This window comes from Panthera onca, chromosome B3 (assembly GCF_046562875.1).
Source record: "Panthera onca isolate mPanOnc1 chromosome B3, mPanOnc1 haplotype 2, whole genome shotgun sequence".
NCBI classification, from domain to species: domain Eukaryota; kingdom Metazoa; phylum Chordata; class Mammalia; order Carnivora; family Felidae; genus Panthera; species Panthera onca.
The window spans coordinates 100,769,047-100,790,142 of NC_138344.1; the positions used below are offsets into that span (position 1 = coordinate 100,769,047).

The 21,096-nt window shown below is 38.2% G+C and overlaps 1 long non-coding RNA gene across 1 annotated transcript; it reads right to left on the reverse strand.

The window, feature by feature from the left end:
- Positions 1 to 1,241: 1,241 nt before the first annotated feature.
- Positions 1,242 to 19,595, reverse strand: LOC132669870 (uncharacterized). Its single transcript, XR_009606245.2, has 3 exons — positions 19,513 to 19,595; positions 1,668 to 1,821; positions 1,242 to 1,352 (listed from the first exon to the last, which is right to left on the reverse strand). It is a non-coding gene; the product is annotated as an uncharacterized LOC132669870 (long non-coding RNA).
- Positions 19,596 to 21,096: the final 1,501 nt, after the last annotated feature.

Consider the following 21,096-nt stretch of genomic DNA (forward strand, 5'->3'; position numbering starts at 1 on the left):
TTTATGCTCACTCCATTACTTATTTCCTGCACTGTCCATCTGTCTGTTATGGAGTTGTCTGCGGAGACTATAATCTATCTTAAGTTGTGAACATCTATAGCATTGCTTCTTCATGACTGCCTCCTAGCTCTGTGAGGCATGAAATCATCCTCAGGGCGTAACATTTCCTTCTGCCAATTTCTGAGTAGGGATTTGGGTGTGGACATGGCAGTAGACATGGCAGGAAGAAGAGGGAAGAGATGGCACAAGGTAAGGCAATATCTGAATATACCTGAATATGTCTCATTATTAGGCAGCTTCTCCCCAAATATCATCTCTTAAAAAAATGAGTCACTTCACATGGAGTACTTGCCAAATATCTTATATCACGGAAATACTTTCTCAATTACTTTATTCTGAGCAGCAAATAACACCGGATGGAGATTTATGAGGCTGAAACAGCCTCAGTCGGTACTAGTTTGGGAAGCTTGTAGATGTTATCTGATATGAGCAGCTTTTTAAAAAGAAAAAAAAAACACAGATTTAGTCACTATTCCTGGATACTTGACAATTTCACACGTTGGATACCATGTTAAAGAAACTTTGGTTTTCAAAAAATCCTAATACCAGGCAAATGGCTGGGATAAAATTTGCAGCACAGTATTACGCACTCAGATTCAAAAAATGAAATAGAAATGATGGCAACAGGGTCCAGAAAACTGTATTGGGCTATTCAAAAAAGAGCTCTAGTGATGATGAAAGACCTGCTGCGTTTCAGCTGTCTCCAAGATGCACGTGAAGAATCCAAATAAATATTATTATGTCAGATGTGAACTCAGAAAATGGGTTCTAAACGAATATATCATTATACATAAGATGTGATTGTAAGTAAATATGTGAGATTAAATGAGTGAATCAAACACTGTAAGTAAACATTTAATTCATCAATATCCATTACACTTGCCATAATTAAGCTAGACAAAAAGCTTTTGGGGGGGGATTATATAATAAGGGAACTGGTGTCTCACCAAATATTGAGGTTGGCCTTACATTTGGGCGTTCATGGGGTGCATGAGTGCCTATGATGTGAGTGGAGCTAGGTTTGGATGGACAGACAGCTGGTCAAGCAATTGGCTCAAGAATAATAAAAGAACAGTGATATATTTTCTCATTGTTTCATAGCAGGGGCACAAGTCTGTCCTGTGCTAAGAGAGACCGGGACAGTCTGGTCTGAAGGACAAGAACAAATTCACTTTAGCTCACTTTGTTCTATCCCCAGAACTGCGAGTGCTCACTGAATATCATCCATTGATGGTTAGGATGTGCCATGAGGTTGTTTACTGCGGCATTTACACAACACGAAGGAATGGAATCTGCGGACAAAAAAGGTGGAGAAATGTTCAGCTTAATCGAATCATGTGTGATCCATATTTAACCCTATCTGTAAGTTCCTCCCGCTATTTGTTTAAACTGACTCCCGGGCTTTTCCCTAGCTAAAAGGCCTCCTTTTGTTGAGCGATTTCAACGTATAGTCACATTTTGAACTGTTGCCAGCTAAAATTCTTGCATTAGGCTCCACGGCTGTCTGTTCCACCAAGACAAATAAGAACTGGCCCAGCCCCTCATCTGAGTGCATTGTTCATGGTGCTGAGCAGTGATTTTCCATGTCTGCCTGTCTTTGCGCTCACCCCAGGAGGGAGGGTGAGCCTGGTTTATTGAGCTTCTCATTTCTCACAAAGCAGCAACATCTGGAGGGCTGAGCAGTTTGTTGGCAGGTCCAGCCCGAAGGAATTTCGGCCATGGTTCCGATTGGCTCTTATCAGTAGGTGTCACTAAAGACAGCTTCAGAGACAGAAAAATAAATAGGCCAATTAAGCAATGCCAAGAACAGACTATTTTATAGCCATTTCTGCTCTTTTTATTGTTATTCTAACAGCAGAAGTTTCAAGATTCAAATTATCCTCTGGCTTTTTCTTCCCCCACCCCTCCTGCAAATGACCACTTTTCCATTTTCCAAGTGCCTTCCTTTAGAGAGTGGGACATTTAATTAATAAATTTATTTTGTGGTGCCTCCTGATGTAGTGAAAACAAAATGAAAACAGATGAAGGAGATTAACTCGAACACTGTATTGCAACGAAGCTACAGCTGGGTGTTCATCTGCACACAGGCTAATGAACACTTCACCAGCCCCTTTCTCTGTGCAACGTGAGACCTCAGCAAATGCAGAGAGCAAGACAACTCACCCACCCCAGCCATGCTCACGTGTCCCCAGAGGATGCACGCATGGAAACTCGGGTGTGAGACCACGCATTTGTGAGGCAGTCAACAGGGGAGCTCCCAGGCCTCTTCCTGGAAAGGGGCCAGACTTGTTCACGGTGGCCACCATGCACACGGACTTCACTTTTTGGTGACTGAGGCTTTCCCGCCAGCAGATATAGGCCCAGTGGGGAACTCCAAATCTAACCTCCAAGTCCAAGCAACATCATATACATGTAGGAGAATTTACTGATATTCCTCGTTAGCAGATACCTCATATAAATCCACCTGTAGTTATCTGAGAAAACCAAGTTGGGAACAATTCAAATGGATGGATTTTGTTAGCAAAACGGGCTGTGAACAAAACCGAGGCGTGGATTCCAGCGTCAGCACAGCACATTCGGTACTCAGGCAGTGTTGGTTGAATGAATGAGGTACCTGCTCGCTCAGAGTATCAGTAACCTGTTCTATGCAGATCATATGTATGGTCTCTGTCGTCCGCTTATGTATGCCAAATTTGCATGCATTTTGGTGGGTGCTTTCATTCTTTCTGGCTTAGGAACCTTGCACCTACATTAGGTAAGTAGACCCTTAGGTCTGAAGACCAAACCAATGACTTTTAGTTCCAAATCTCTCACAGTTATAAATGTAAAGATAACTGATCATAATAATAATAGCAATAATAATAATAGCAGCTGTCACTTATTGAGTACTTATTCTGTGCCAACGTAAGTACTATACATTATTTCCTATGATCCCACCAGAACCCTATGAGATAAATGTGATTATTACCCCATTTTACATAAAAGGAAACTGGGACCTAACCTCATCAAGTTATTTGCTCCAGGGGACACAGTTAGAAAATTTTAATTGTTTAATATATGCTGGGCTAAAAGAAAAAAAAAAGAAAAAAGAAAGAAAAATATTGCTTGTTATATGGCTGGAGATTATTTCTATACACAGCACTGTCATTTAGTCTCCAAGCTCAACAATGAATGACTAGTGCACCTAATTTTCCCCATGAACATTCTTCCTTGGCATCTTTCTGCAATTTTGGACTCCCTAATCCAAGTTACATGATGTCATTTTCATTTATTGGGTATAATTACTAAATTATACAGGCCCTAAATCCACATTCTTGTATTCTCGCCCACCGCCCCCCCCCCAAAAAAAAGAAAAGAAAGAGAGAGAGAAATGTTCTGTGAAATGAAAATTACACATCAGAACTCAGAACCTACTGTCCCAGGAAGCTCTCAAACCACAGTGCCTCCACATAGAACTCACAGATACCTCTAAGATAAGAATGCAAAAAGCCAACCTTATACCCCTCTTTCAGATTAAAATTTCCAAATCTAAAATAACATATGTTCAGGCTAAAAAACTGACAGAGGTATTACTTCTACATTTTAACAGATTTTATTATTTATAAAGCATTGGAATGCTTCGGTTTTTTTATGAGATTTTTTTCAGATATATTTCACTGTCTGCCAAGGCATAACGTGTCCACCATAGACATACATACTCCAATCACATTTCAGATAATATTGCTTATCTCTCATCCCAGCAGAGGAACATTCTTGTGGGATCTTATTTGTAACAAACTTATGCTCAGAAAACTAGCTCTGGAAGCTAATCCTCCCTAGCTTTCAGTCCCCTTGATGGCAAGTGAGAGAAGAACATTTAGGGGGTATTTGTCATCCTTTTTGTCAAGATCAGTAATGTGTTTTATCCAGATGAATCAAAATATAGGGAAGGGTTCAGTAAGAGCATACCATGTGGGTCACAATACAATTTAGAACCAGCTTTGCTAGGACACCTGATCCTAAAGGAATTTATAAAATCTCAATCTGCAAACACTGAAGGCCCATTATGAATAGGACACTGTCTTGTACTGCCCAAGTAGATACACAGGAATAACACTATTCTTACCTTCATGATTGGCACACAATTAAAATAAAAGCTGGGATGGGTCTCATGAGAGATTTGTCTTTGAAGGAATAGAAGATGACCTCTGTTTGGGAGAATCAAGAAAAGGTTTTTTTTTTTTTTAATGATTATTTATTTTGAGAGAGAGAGAGAGCTCAAGGAGGATGGGGAGGAAGGGAAGAGAGAGAGGGAGAGAGAGAATCCCAAACAGGCTCTGTGCTGTCCGTGCAACCTGAATCAGGCCTTGATCTCAGGAACCATGAGATCATGGCCTGAACCGAAACCAAGAGTCAGATGCTTATCTGACTGAGCAACTCAAGTGCCCCAAGAAAAGCTTTTTTAAAGAAGCCTCTTTAAAGGCTTTGGGATGAGCCTTCATGGAGACATAGAATCCATTGTTGAAAAGTAAATACAAGGGAACAACATTGAGGAAGCGCCAAGCAGAAACTGCAGATTAGAGGAGGAAATGCAAAGGGTTTAATAAGAATGTGGCTGAAGATTAGGCTGAAAAAACCGACAAGCATCATTACGGTGAACCTTGAAGGCCGACTGAAAGATTTGTGCATAAATCAAAAAGCAGAGGGGAGCTACTGAAGCCTGTGGGGTGGAGGTACAGTGAGATCAGCCCCAAACTTCTGGATGCTTCTGGCAGCAGTGTCTAACATGACATGCAGAGAAGGCAGAAGGGATGATGGGAGTGGACTCTTAGGGTGCTATAGCAGCACTACAGATAGTAGCATCTGAAAAAAATGAGAAACTTTTGTGAGCCCCAGCAGAAGGGAACAGAGAGGTAGGAAGGAAAGAAACAGGATTTGATTGGTGACAGAAAGATGGCAGTTCTGTTACCAGCATTAAGAATGTCAAGAGGAGAGATGGCTTTTTTTTTTTTTAATTTTTTTAACGTTTTATTTATTTTTGAGACAGAGGGAGACACAGCATGAACGGGGGAGGGGCAGAGAGAGAGGGAGACACAGAATGGGAAGCAGGCTCCAGGCTCTGAGCCATCAGCCCAGAGCCTGACACGGGGCTCGAACTCACAGACCGTGAGATCGTGACCTGAGCCGAAGTCGGACGCCCAACCGACTGAGCCACCCAGGCGCCCCGAGATGGCTTTTTACATCAGTGGAAATCACAGTTTGATCTGGGACATAGTCACTTGCCATTGGCACATGCACAGGCATTTTGAATAGGTCTAGAATTTGGCCCTGGGTTGTGAATTGGGGATTCCCCACTCCAGTGATAGCAACAGAAGCTATGGGAGCTGGTCAGTCACCAAGCAAAGGGGCATGGAGAAGTTTACCTTCTACCAGCAAGTAAGCAAGATACTGGAGGATAAGAGAGTGTGGATGAAAAATAATGTGTGTGCTTTTGAGCCACACAGACCTGGATTCAAACCCAAGTCCATCTCCTAATAACTCTGTGACCTTCAGACATCTGTTTTGAGAATTAAATGTGTATGTAAAGCAACCAACACAAATGCCTGCTACAAAGTTAAGTAGAGTAAAACCTTGGATTGCGAGTAACTTGTCCTGTGAGTGTTCCGCAAGATGAGCAAACATTTCTAATACATTTTAACTTGGTAGAGCAATGTCTTACAAGTTGTACATGATGCTGAATGTCACATGATCACAACTGAGCCAATTGTTCTTCTCTCTCTCTCTCTCTCTTTCTGAGGGATTGTGGGTGATCATCTCCCAGACTTAGATGCTCAGTTTCAGACCACGGTATTTGGCAGAAATTAGTGATTTTTCAGAACGTTGGCACTAGTGTATTTTGTCACTTCCAAGCACCTATGGACAGTCCTTTGCTTTTCCATACAAGGGTAAGCTTAGGAATGCTTTGCTTCATTCTAGGTCAGGCTTCCTGAAAATAGAGACCCTTTCATCTGCTGCTTTATTGCCAGTTTCATTAAATACAGTATATGACAAGAATTTACTAATACTGTACTGCAGTCAACATCTATATGAGCGTATACAATGGCCCCCATGCAGAAAAAGATTCCATTGAGCTAATAGATAGCAGTGATTTCATTAGTTATAGTGAAAGGCATTCTACACAATAACCCTCCTCTCTCTTGTCTCCCTCACACCAGCCATGAAGGTTTTCAAAGGTAAGTACAGGTTAATTTGTTTATTTGTCTTTATATTTTGTATTTTCTTTATTATTTTGTATTATATTACAGTATGGTAATCATTTTTATATGAATATTTTTGGGTTGTGGAACAAATCATCTGAGTTTCCATTTTTTCTTATGGGGAAATTTGTTTTTGATATACAAATGCTTTGGATTACAAGCATGTTTCCAGAACAAATTATGCTCACAAATCAAGGTTTTACTGTATTATGAATGTGAGTTAATTCTTTTTTGTTCAATGTTTATTTATTTGTTTTGAGAGAATAAGAGAGCATGAGCAAGGGAGAGGGCAGATGGGGAAAGAGACGAGAGAGAGAGAGACAGAGAGAGAGAGAGAGAGAGAGAGAGAGAGAATCCCAAGCAGGTTCCTTGCTGAGCATGGGGCCTGACATGGAACTGGATCCCATGACCCTGGGATCGAAATCAAGAGTGGAGTGCTCAATGGACTGAGCCACCCAGGTGTCCCTAGATGTGAGTTAATTCTTAAAACCATTTCTGGTACTATTACCCATTCCTTTTGATTATCTTTCTATTATATTTGAAAGTTCATATTTCCAGAAATTCAATTTCCAAAATGATAGGTAAATATACTTTAGTATCTACCGGAAGGAAATATCTCATTTTAAAAGAAAATGATAAAAATCAATGATTTTTCAGAAAGGCCTTTGATTTACAATCCACTATAATCATCTGAGAAGGCATAGATTCACACAGTTCACATGAGCAATGGTGGGGCTCAGGGTTCCACTCTCCACTTGACCACCCTCTGTCATAATTCTCTATATTTCATAATAAAAATAAAACACATTCTTGAGCAGTCATACAAAAAGTATGAATCTACATGAAGCTGCAAAGTTGTCCCAGTTACATCATCTGAACAACATGGATTATTATTGTTTATCCACCACAAATGTTACTGGTCCTAAGCAGGTGGGCAAGCTTCTTTAGCCACTGAGACTTCCATTAATGAGACCCAGTGGTTTGTATAAGGACTCATTAGTGTGTCAGAAGTCAAGACATTCTCCGACAAAAGAAAACCAAGAGAACCTGTCACTAGCACACCTAACCTAAACCCAAGGACTGAAGAAAGTTCTCTAAGAAGAAAGGAAATGATAAAAATAGGAACCTTGGAACATTAAGAGCGAAGAAAGAACACAGAAAGCAAATATATTCATAAATATAACAGACATCTTTTCCTCTTGAGCTTTTTAAATTATGTTTCATCATGAAAGCAAAAATTATAACACTGGCGGATGTGGTTTTAAATTAACAAAGAGGATGGGGCACCTGGCTGGCTCAGTCAGAAGAGCAGGCAACTCTTGACCTCAGGGTTGTAAGTTTGAGTCTCATGTTGGACATAGAGGTTACTTATAATATTTTTAAAAATAAAGTAAAATAAAATAACAAAAAGGAAATATGTAAGGCAGTTAGTTATATTGTAAATGGGGTAGGGTGAGCGATGAAATAGGAGGTGATGTGTCTACACTTTATTCAAACTTGTAAAATGTTGACAGCCATAGACTGTGATGATAAGTTATATAAGATACACAGACAGAGACAAGATACACATATCAAATTACGTATATAAAAAGCTACAGAAACTATAACTTTATAAACTCTAACTTTTAGGAAAAAATTTAGAGAAAAAAATCTTCAGAACATAGGGCTAACAAAAGAGCTCTTACATTTCCCACTAAAAGTCTTAGCTATGAAAGGAAAAATCAATCAATGGAACCTCATCAAAAAGAATAACGCTCTGCTTGACACCCTGTTAAGAGAATGAAAAGACAAGCTACAAACTGGGGAAAAAATATTTGCAAACCACGTATCCAACAAAGGATTTGTATCTAGAAACTGTAAAGAACTCTGAAAACTCAGCAGTTAAATCCGATGACAAAATGGGCCAAAAAAAGCACTAACAGACATTTCATTGAAGAGAATGCGCTTACAACAGATAAGCCCATGAAAGAGGTACAACTTCCTTAACCATTAGGGAAATGCAAGTTAAAACCACAATGAGGTATCACTTCACACCTATCAGAATGGCTAAGTAAGAGACAGTGAGAACACCAAATGCAGACAAACTGCATAACTTACAGGTTACTGCTGACGGGAATGGACAATGGTACATCCACTCTGGAAAACACGTTGGTAGTTTCTTTTTTCTTTCTTTCTTCTTCTTCTTCTTTTTTTTTTTTTTTTTTTTTTTTTTGAATTCTTCTCCAGGCCTACTTGGTCTTTTTACATACTCTATCTGGCCTCACGTTTTCAAGTCTTCTGTGTCTTTGATAATTTAAGACACACTTCCTCTAAGTCATTATCAGGCAATGCTTTTTCTTTTTCTTAATGTTTATTTATTTTTGAGACAGAGAGAGACTGAGCATTAGCATGGGAGGGGCAGAGAGAGGGAGACACAGAATCTGAAGCAGGCTCCAGGCTCTGAGCGGTTAGCACAGAGCCCGATGCGGGGCTTGAACTCATGAACCTCGAGATCATGACCTGAGCCAAAGTCGGACACTTGCCCAACTGAGCCACGCAGGAGCCCCAGCAGTTTCTTAAAAAACAAAACATCCAACTACCAGATGACTTGGCAATTGCATTCATAGGCATTTATCCCAGAGAAATGCAAACTTATGTTCACACAACAACCTATGCAGGAACGCTCATAGCAGCTTTAGCCACAATAGGCAAAAACTGGAAACGGCCCAGATGTCCTTCACTGGGTGAATGTTGAGACAAACTAGGGTACATCCATGCCATGGAATATCACTCAGCCATTAAAGGAACAGACATCTAATCCGTGAAAGGAGTTGGATCACCATCCAGAGAACAATGCTGAATGGGGGGGGGGGGGGGAAGCTAACCCCAAAAGTTACATATTTTATGATTCTATCTACATAATATTTTCCAAAGGACAAAATTTTAAAAATCAGTTAGTGTTGCCAGTGGTGAAGGACAGACCTGAAGTGGGATATGAATAGTGGTTCGGAGCTCTAGAAAAGCAAAATGCAGGATTCTTATGGTGATGGAAATGGTTTGTATCTCGAATGTATTAATGTCAAAATCCTGACCATGATATCCTACTAGAGTTTCGCAAGATGTTTTCATTGGAGACACTGGGTAAAGTGTACAGGGCTTCTCGGTGCATTGTTTCTCCCGACTGCATATGAATCTACAATTATTTCTAAATAAAAAGGTTAATTAAAAAAAAAACTCATGTCAGTTCTTTCTTGCTCCTTATTCAGATGGCATTCAGTAAGGCATAAGGCATCAAGATGATATATTAACAGACTCCTTTGGAAGGGGGAGGGAAGGAGGGGAGAAGCAACAGAGAGAGGGATGTGAGGGAGGTTGGGACATGGGAGGGAGGGAGGGAGAAAAGAGAAGAAAGAGATATAGACCCCACAAACGCTCACCTGACCATTCTTTGGAATCATCTGGGAGAAATGGAGGTGGGAAGAACAGCTAGGAGGTTCCAATAGAAGGTGAAAGATGGCATCTTTGATTACAGAGAGAAAACTGCTTCCTTCTCAGTAAAGAGCATGAAGTTACTCAATGTGAGTAAGAATTCCTCTTGGCATGAAGTCGCTGGAGTGTCCGAGAAAAATTGATGGCCCACAGGGCATAATTTTGCAAATTTTAAAGTTAAAAAGATATCTCTCTATCTGTTCCAGCACATGTGTGTCCTTGCAACATGATATTTATGATGTGAATTGGGCTGATTAAATCCATTTTAGGGTTCAGGGATTTGCACAACCTAAATATCCTGGTTCTCAGGGAATGAAGAGCTTCATATTTCCTTTGCAAATTTAGTCTCACTGACATCAATAGGAAGCTGTTAGTGATAAGGAGAACTTGGCACGGGGGTGGGGGTGGGGGGGCAGGGGGTGGGGATTTAGCTGTGCACAGTTGAATGTCAATCTGAGTAAGGGACTCCTCAGCCAAGATTTCATGGAAACTCTTTACGAGCCCCCACCTGGGACTTTCATACACAGATGGTATATATGAGAAAGTATGACATGAGAGGTTCTCGAGGTTAGTAAACACAGAAGTGATGGATGCTAGAGATAGGGTAAACCTCATCATGGAATCTGGAGGCAGGCAAATTCCTGCTAGAGACTGAAAAAGAAATGGTAAATGAACCAGGGAATTAGAGCTGATGCTGAAACGTAAGATCATTACAGATGCCAAGTGCAAACTCACATCTAAGCTTCACAGAGCAAAACATAAGAGGGGAAGTTACTATCCTCCTGCAAATTCAGCTCTGGTACCCCGATATCACATAATGCCAAGAACCTAGCACCCAAAAACCAAAAGCAATTTTAAAAGGAGACGAAGAAAGTTCTGTGCAGTATATTATCTTTACTCTGAGCAACTCCCATTGGACTAGATTTTGAATACTATACAACCTAGCAAATCTTCGGGTGAGAAGTCTCCAACGAAGCTGGACTTGTCAGGCTTACTTACCCTTTATTAATATCAGACTGGAAGTACAGTATCAGGCCAAGTAATGATGTAAAAGCCAGATAGAGGAATGTTGCTAATTGCCAAATTTGTTATGGAATTATCACATTTTCTGTTTCAGTGCTGAGCTCTGGGAGATTCGCTGAACGAAAGCCCCAACAAAACCACACATCACAAAAAGATTGAGGTAAATAAAATTCAGAAAACAAGCCTGCGCATTTGGGCTCTAGACCCTCCAAAATAGATATCTTTGAGGAGAACAATCAATACAAACAGCCTTGCTGTTGGGCATAATAAATAATTTCTGCGTATAAACTCAAAGGCATGGTGGATGTGGAGACGGCAAAAATCTGGTTCCCCGCTGAAGATTTGTACGAGTATTTTATTAAGATTCATTTCCATCATGACCTTCAACCTGTCACTGCTTCCTTTCTGCCTTTCATGTTCTCTCACCTTGATGCAAGTCAAAATACTGTCTTGCTATATTGCTGACGTTTTATTTTAGGTAACTGTATAGTTTAACTTTGCTCCCACCATTCCTAACATATGGAAGCAATTAATTCATTTTCTTTGCCATCATTAGGATAGGAATCCCAGATATTCCAAATGTAACTTCATCAGAGATTTCCCTTAACTAATTACATAATATCTAACCCATTTTCTTAAAAGTAAGACTTGCTGGTTAAGAGATAAAAAAATGGCATTGCTTATAATAAACTCTGCATGCTACACTGTAATTTAAACTGTACTGTTATGTACGGTGAAGGACTGAAAGTTTAGAGTTACTCCCCTTGGCAAACATTTTTTTTAAGGATTGCTTAAATAAGCAGTACAGAAACCAGATGTCATTTGGTAAGAGTATCTGAATGACCAAAAATTTGCTGTCTGGGTATTTTTTTTCCTTTATAAAAACAAGAAAAATTCTTTGGATTTATGTCATATTTAGCAGCTGTGAAACAGTGCAAACATCTGTTTGTACCTATGGGGAGCTGACCCGCGGGTTCCTCATCTCTTAATCACCAAGCATCAAGCCAGTCTCACATGCACTGTTTATTGTTTTCTTTGCCGTTGCCTCCCGCACTTCAAAGTTTTTAGACGCTCATGTTCTATTGGCAGAATGGAGGAACTAATCCATTCATTATAAGACCAGATGATTAGGATTTTTTGAGACATGATCACAGCACTCTCTCCACCCAGCCTGTGCCCAGAAACCCATCCACATTTGCCTCTAAATTCATTTTGGAGTGTCTACACTTCATCCAAATAATGCAAGATTTATGAGCCTCAAGCAAGATTATAGCAGCACATATACTAACACAAGGCCTGCCGTCACCATTTGAGGCCACACTCTTTAAAAAGTCATTTTAAAATAATTTGTTCCTTTTTAAACTATGCATACAGATATTACATTAGCTCTTATTTGGAGTTTTTCTATTAGGGTTTTGCTACAATTGTTTTTTTAAAGAGCAGTAACAACGACAACAACAAAAGCCTTACCACCCTTGCACACCCAGGGAATATCAGTTTCTAAAGGCCAACATTTTTACTGCACTTTATAAATAGGGAAAGTACGCTGAATTGGAATCGAAGCTTGCCAGGTCAAATCAGCTGCTTTATTTTTACATTCTTTTTTTATATATAAAGTCTGCCAAACAAAGCATTCCTATTGCAAAAAAAAAAAAAAAAAAAGTAAGAATCAGCTTCATTTTTATATATTAAAAATTACTAATTAAAATAAAGTTTCATTACCATGATGTCCATTACAAAGAAGATACACCCTGTATAACGATGTTTCTTATGAGGATGACCCATCATAAAAACACTCTATTAATTAGAGCGATAATAAGTTCTTTGTAACAATTGATTCTTGATCAATGAATGCCTTTGGTGGCCCTAATTCATGTAACAGACATTCTGTACACTCTGTGCTATTTGCATTGTACTCTGGAAACAAAGAGAGGGCCATGTTATAGCTGTACTCTCACCATGTGGAAATTGTACTTGGCTGATTTCTCTATTTCAAACATTCCAACTGCCCCCACAGGGTGGGATGGGAGAAGGATGTACCCAACAAATTAAAGCCATAGGAATGTCCAGGAACTTGAAGAAATCTAAGGTAAAAACCACATGCACAACACCTCCCTTAATGTCCTGCTGGGTTCAAAGAACTTCTTGTAACTCGATGACATGCTAAAGAAAGACTAGACCTTGGATTTGTCTCATCTTTATAAGCAGTATAGGCGAATGTACATATTCTGAATCTGGGATCCATAAAACAGACCAATTCCCAAGGTACCAATAGGTGTTCCTGGGAAAGAAGGTTCCATGGTCAATTAAATTTGGGAAATACTTATAGAAGATCCCCTCTTTGGAACAAAGACAAGGCCTATTAACAAATTAAAGGCTCTGAGAACTACTGCAGTAAAGGCATCTTATATTGTTTTTTATTAGAAAAAAAACTTACAGATAAAAACATGAAGAATAATCACAAAAACCCAAGTACTTACCCAGCAGCTTAAGAAAGAAATGTTACAAATACAGCTGAAGTCTGTGTGCCCTTCCCCCATCACAGCCCTTCCATCTCTCAGAAATAACAAAATACTAAATGTAGATTGTGTCCATGCATTTATTAATATTTTTATTATCTTTACATATATTCGTAAACAATAAGTAATTCTGCTTTTTATGTGTTTAGATTTTCTAAAAATCATATAATACTCTAGGTATTATCCTGATAATTCTTTTGGAGAGGACTCAAGATCATATTTATGAGACTGTAATATACATAGCTATAGTTCATTTATTTCACTGATAAATAATTTTCAGTATATGAATATTAAAATATTATGAGGATGACTCATCATAAAAATGCTGAATATAAAAATGAAAAATGTATGAATATATCCCAGTTTATGTATCTATTGAACATTTTGATTTTTTTTTTACAATTGCAAACAGCATTAGCGTTGGTATGTGAATAGAGAGAGTAACCAAACAGAACAGAATAGAGGCCAGAAACAGATTCATACATGTGTGGATATTTCACACATGATGGAGGTGACCCTTGAAACTTGGTTATCAGATGGTACACTTATTTATCAAAGTGAAAAAAATTAGATTACATCTTTACCTCACACCATATAGCCAAATCATTTCCAGGTATATTATATGATTAGTTGAGACATAAATGTAAAAAATAAAACATCAAATTCCTGGTAGAAAATATATGAGAATACATTAAAGAATAATTCCAAAACCAAACCTCAAAAGCTTAAACAATAAAAAAATATTAATAACTTAGGCTATAGTTTAATTTAAAACTTATATTCATCAAGAAATACTATTTAGGGGCGCCTGGGTGGCTCAGTTGGTTAAGCAGCCGACATCGGCTCAGGTCATGATCTCGTGGTCCGTGGGTTTGAGCCCCACGTCGGGCTCTGTACTGACAGCTCAGAGCCTGGAGCCTGTTTCAGATTCTGTGTCTCCCTCTCTCTGACCCTCCCCTGTTCATGCTCTGTCTCTCCCTGTCTCAAAAATAAATAAAACGTTAAAAAAAAAATTAAAAAAAAAAAAGAAATACTATTTAAAAAAAGCAAAGGGGCACCTAGGTGGCTCAGTTGGTTAGGCATCCGACTTCAGCTCAGGTCATGATCTCATGGTTTGTGGGTTCAAGCTCCATGTTGGGCTCTGTGCTGACACCTCAGAGCCTGGGGCCTGCTTCGGATTCTGTGTATCCCTCTCTCTCTGCTCCTCCCCCACTCATTCTCTCTCTCTCTCTCTCTCTCTCTCTCTCTCTCAAAAATAAATAAAGCTTTAAAAAAATTTTTTTAAAAAAGCAGAAAGACAAAGCCTAGAATAAGGAAAAAATATTAGTAAAACACATAACTAGTAAAGGATTAGGATCCAAAATACATGAAAAAATACTCTAAATTTTATTTAAACCAGCACTTTCTCAAGATTTGATTCTAATTTAAAGAAATGCTTATTGACATCTCATGAAAAGAACCAGTGTCCATGGGTACAATTTGGGAAATTTTTATATCATGTCAAAACTCGGAAAACACTTTAGCTTAGGTCTCTACCCAGCTACCCACATTTATTCTTAGCAATGTGACACTAAAACAGTTTACTGCTCTGAACTTTGATGTTTAACCTATACGTGAAAATTGGCCCTATTCTTTTATCATTAAGCTAAATAGTATGAAAATCTGGAAACTGGACTAAGAGTTACAGCCTGAGTGATCTTGCACCTTGCAATCACCTCTTAGAAATCCTTTCACCTCACCAACAGTGGCAAGACATACTTTCAGAAGTTAGGTAGAAGAAAAGCAATTCTGACAAGTTCTGTCTGAAAGATTTTCTATTATTATATAAATGTCCTCTCACGGTACACGTTCTATCTCTCACTCCCAGTAACCATCAACATAAAGAGCAAAATACAAAGGGAAAACTATGCCCATGTCTTGACATCTACATGAAGGCTACATACAAATGGTCATAACAAAAAGTTCAAGAGAAATAAGCTGCATGAGAATTTGAAACACACATAAAAGAAGTAAAAATACATTTTTTACCAACATTTGCAACTCCAAAGTCGCAATCTACTCAGGAAAACCATTTCAAATGAAAGACTAATCTAATACAGTTCTATTTTTGAAGATTAACTCCAACATCCATGGAGATGCCATTCTTCACTGGGACTTACAGAGTTTTTCTTCTGTCCTGAGAGCAAGAAAGATTATGTGGGAAACCATTTTTGTATACAACACAAGAGCAGAATATTCCTTTGCATGTTAAATTCTTCTTTTTTTTTTTAAGTGGAAAGCTCTATTTCATAATAAGAAAGTAAAAAAAAAAAAGAAACTGCTTATAGTTCAGATATTGAAGACAATTAAAAAATTATAGTAAGAAATAAGCTTAGGATAAGTAGTTGGCTTATGTAAGTCCTGTAAATTAACTTTTCAACTTTAATTTCCAGAAATATCACAGACTAGAAATCTGAAAAAATGTTTTTGTTTTTTAAAAAAATGGTAAATAAAATATATTAAACATTTTATTAGCAAAAAAGTAAGGAAGCTGCAAAGGTTAAATTGAAATAAGAAATCTCTGAGGTCACCTAGCACTAATAACTTTTATTCTAAGAATATCTGCTGAAACTTGATGTTCCATTTTGATGACTTTGGGGAGATAATTCTCCACAGGTCTCTCTTGTTTCTGCGTGTCTTATAAGAAAGGCACTAGCTGCCCTTTGTTGTAAACTATCTTTTCAAGAATGTTTGTTTACTGAGCAGCCTTGGAAGACAGATACAATGTCTCCCTCTGGAGCATAAACCAGGCATGCTTTACTTCCTATTATAAAAGATTTAGGTTCCCTAAGTTCAAGGTTGCTAATAATACAGTCCACTGGATGTATAGATGTCATCTGACACCTTTTCCTGTCACCTTGCAGAAAATGAGCCTTGGGGAACCAGTGCAAAATGTTGATACTCTAGCTACCTCTATTGAAAGAAAAATAAACTCTCCTTCACCTTTCACTCAAGAGTCTCAACTCTTGAACCAGATTCCAAGAAGCAATTGCTTGAAGGTAGGGTAAAAGCAGGATAAGAAAAAAAATCTCAGGCCCTTCATAGTTCTTGACAATGGCTACATGGGAATGGAACATGGAGCAAAAGCCTAGGGAGTGTTGAAGATGGAGAGGCTGAGACTCCAAAGGACTACAACCTTCTAGAAATAAGCTCATCATGTAGAAGATAACAAGGAAGAAGATAGCAAGGAAATTTGGTACTGGCTGAAAGGGAAAAATCACCCAGGATAATTCATAACCATAAACTCTCCTCACCTGGGTTCCCAGACCAATTTTACCTACTTATGTAGTTCAAAATATTCTTAAATGAGGAATTTAATTTAGAGGTTACACATCAGCAAAAACATCTATGAAACTAACAGACACCATAAAAAATCAACATTAATCCAGACCTTAAAAAGTCCCAATGTTTCAAAAAACACAAAACACAGAAGGAAACAAAGTATCATGAGAAAGAATAAACAGGTACAACAGACAGCAAAATTAGACCCACAGATTCTCACAAAATAGCAAATCAGTGTGTTCAATATGTTTAAAGAAATAAAAGAGAGGCATTAAGATGAGATGGAATGAAGAAAAATTTTTATTTTTTTGAAAACAAAAGAAGAATTTTTATTTTATTTTTTGTGAGGTGAGTCATATAACAGAAAAACTGTTATCTGAGCTCAGTAAAATGATTTCATTTAAAATTTACCTCTCTAGGAAGCAAAAGAACTGTGTTTGCCTCTTATCTACTCAGTCTTAGTATTTATTACTGGTGTTGCTACTGTTGGTTGTAGATCAATTTGAGCCTAATATCACTCTAAGTATGTCATGTGAATCATCTCTAATCCTAAAAACAACCCTGCAAGATATTGTCCACATTTTTAAAATATTAAAATAAGGCCTTACTCTTACATGCTCAAAGGTAGCATGCTCAGGATAAACCTTCTATGGCAGAACTTGCAGGACCGGAAGAGATGACTCCAGCACTGACACTCTGAATTTGAAGAAATAACTTTTAAAGTTATAAGAGAGTTTGAAAAGGAAACAAATGGAACAAATAAAAATTAGAAAAACAGAAGTAAAAACTCTATTGAAAATTGAAACAGCATGTTACACAACACTGGACATAGCTACTAAATTGGAAGATAAATATAAAGAAATACAAAAATGAGAAACCAAGAGAAGGAAAATGTAAAAGAAAGTTTAAGGGAAAATGGAAAATAACATGAGAAAATCTAATGTGTCTCTTGTCTCCAGAAAATAACAGAGAGAATGGGGGAGAAACAGCTTAAAAGAAACAATAGCTGAGAATTTTCCAAAACTGTTGAACGTTATGAACTCTTAGACAGAAAGTCCAACGAATCGCAAGCAAGAAAAATAAAAAGAAGTATACTCCTAGACCCATGACAGTGATACTTAATACAAAAGATGAAAATTTTCTTCAAGTGAGCCAGAGAAAAAAGTTATGTTATCTAAAAATGAATAATAATTAGAGTGACAGCTCTTTCTTCTCAACAGCCACAAAGTCACCCAACAGTGGAATGATTTATCCAATGTACTAAAAGAAAATAACTCTCTAACAATTATTCTATGCCTAATAAATTATCTTTTTAGAACAATGAAAAAAATAGTCTTCTCTCAGATTTACAAAAAAAAACAAAAAAACAAAAAAACAAAAAAAACAGATTTGTTACCTTTTACCCTACAGACTTCACTAAAAAAATTCTACATTATATATCTTAGGCAGAAGAAAAATAATGGAAGATGCGGGATGCCACAGAATGTTGGAAAAAAGCTATTGTTACTAAGTGGGTAGATTTAAATCAGCAGTTCTTAACCAAAAGCAATTTTCCCCTGAGGGGACAGTTGACAATATTTGAAGATTTTCTTTGTCCATGACAACTAGGGGAGAGGTAATGCTCCCGGTACCTAGTATATAGACACCAAGCATGCTGATACATCCCACAATATACAAGACAGCTCCTCACAACAAAGATTGATCCAGCCCAAAATGTCAATGGAGCCAAGGTTGAGAAATACTGACCTGAATTAACACTGTGTAGAGTAGTAATAATAATTTGTCTTGTGGGGGGTTGGATCAAAAATAGACTACAGGGGCACCTGGGTAGCTCAGTCAGTTAAGCATCCAACTCTTGTTCTACGCTCAGGTCATGATCTCACAGTCCCTGGGATGGAGCCCCTTTTCAGGCTCTGTGCTGACGTGTGGAGCCTGCTTGGGGTTCTCTCTTTTTCCCTCTCTCTCTACCCCTCCCCTGCTCACGTTCTCCCTCTCTTTCTCTCTCTCTCTCACTCTCAAAATAAATAAACATTTAAAAAAATAAAATAGACTACAAAAATAGAGTATAAAGAGAGAGGATGGGGACTAAAATGTTCTATGGTCTTTGTGTCATTTGAGAGGAGTGATAAAAACTGAGTCACTGCAGGCTTTAATAAGTTAAGTGACTATTAAAATATTAAAGGTAACTACTAAATGTATCTATACACTTTAGAAGTATATTCTCTAACCTAGTAGAAGGATATGGAATGAGAATAAAGGGAAAAATAAAGAGGAAGCTTGAAAAGAGAAAAGAAATGTGGGAAAAAAAGGCGAGAAAAAAAAAGGAATATCGCAGAAATAAATACAAATGCATCAGCAATCAAAATAACTGTAAATACAGTAAAACACTTCAGTTCATAGTAAAACCTTGTCAGTCTAGATAAAATAAAAATTCCAGATAAGTACTGTTTATAAAAGATACTTGCAGGGGCACCTGGGTGGCTCAGTCTGTTAAGCGTCTGACTTCGGCTCAGGTCATGATCTCACAGTTCATGAGTTTGAGCCCCAGGTCGGACTCTGTGCTGACAGCTCGGAGCCTGGAGCCTGCTTCCGATTCTGTGTCTCCCTCTCTCTCTGCCCCTCCCCCACTCATGCTCTGTCTCTCTCTGCCTCTCAAAAATAAAGAAACGTAATCAAAAAATTTAAAAAGAGATTTGAACTAGATAATATTTAAAGTTCTGGAAATCCCTAATACAAACAATAATCTTTTACTCTCCATTATTTATTATGCACATTTACTGTCACTACAATGGTAGACATGGAAGGCAGACATTTTATCTTATTTTTATTTATGATTTTTTTCAGTTTTATTCAGGTATAATGAACAAAGTTGTAAGATAACTTACAGTGTACAATGTGATGATCTGATATAAGCATACATTATTGAGAGACTAAGAGAAAAATTACCAGGTGTACTCACAACTGCAAAGAAAAGACCCCCCCCCCCCCCCCCCCCCCCCCCCCGCCGTTCCCCGAACCAGCCAGGGCGTGCCCGGTTGTGGTCTGACCTAAAGGCAGGAACCAATCGAGTTCTGCTGAGTGGTTTGAAAAAAAGGCAGGAACCAATCGAGTTCTGCTGAGTGGTTTGAAAAAAAGGCAGGAACCAATCAAGTTCTGCTGAGTGGTTTGAAAAAAAGGCGGGAACCAATCAAGTTCTGCTGAGTGTTCAAATTTAAATGTCAACCAATAACAGCTCTGTAACCGCAAAAAAATCCCTAACTTGTTTGTGCCTGTCTATAAAAGAAGCTGTAAGATCCTCGCTCGGGACCTCTTAGCGTCACCGGTAACGAGTGCGCGGACGTCCGGGTTCGAACCTGCAATAAACGACCCTTGCTGCTTGGCTTTGACTCTGGACTCTGGTGGTTTGTTTTCGGGGGGTCTCTTGAATCGGGGCATATCATTATGAAACGATTCCCCCCCCCCCCATCAAATGAAGTAACACATTCATCACCTCACATATTTACTTTTTCTTTTTTTGTAAGAACATTTAAGTTCTACTCTCTTAGCAAATTTTAATTATATAATACAGTGTTATCAACTATAGTCACCGTGTTGTACTTCAGGCATTCTATTTTATAGTATTCTGTCTCTAACTCCTGGTGCAACCACTAAACTTTGGGTATCTCAACAATGATCTCTGATGAGGAATTCGATACCAAAGGACAAACCATTTATTTGATCAGATCCAAGCTTCAGAAAACACTTGAGATCCTACAAAGAAATTGAAGTAGAGACATAATCCACAAGCAGTTGCATTTTGAGGTAAATCCTGCCTGCAGATCTGTATGCTACACATTTGTTTTTAAAAGCTTGGCATCTGACTGTAACCTGAGGAATTTTGGTTAAACATTTCTTTATGCAAAACAAAGAATGTTGAGCAGTTAAATATTTTACCTCTGAGGCTAAAATTGGGTTATTTTTTTTCCTCCCTTCTGAATGTTTAAGGTGGAAAACCAAGTGTAAATTGTTCAAAAGATTTCCAGTCATTAAAATCTTATCATCTACGAATGAATAGTGGTAACCAACTCCTTTGAATGGTTAATTAACTCAACAAAGATGTATTACGCATCTTCTCTTATAACTGAATGAGTCAGCAGTCTTTGCTGAGCATCTAGGAGATGTGGAGAGAACTCTGGTAAGACAGAGAAAACGGGAGAACAGTACCTTCTAAGCATCTCACAACCTGATTGAGGAAAAGTGAATATGTAAATTGAAAAGGACCAAATGGTAATTGACACAATGCAAAAGTAATCAGTCAATAAACATTTTTTTCAGCAGATACTCATATGAACAAGATTAATCCATGCACTCCCAACCTAAATTCAAGTGCTAACGGCTCAAAGGGGGATCAAATTAGCTTGGGTGCTCAAAGGGTTAAGGAATGGTTTTAAAAAGCGGGAAGCCAGGAGAGGGCAACCGTGCGCCTGACA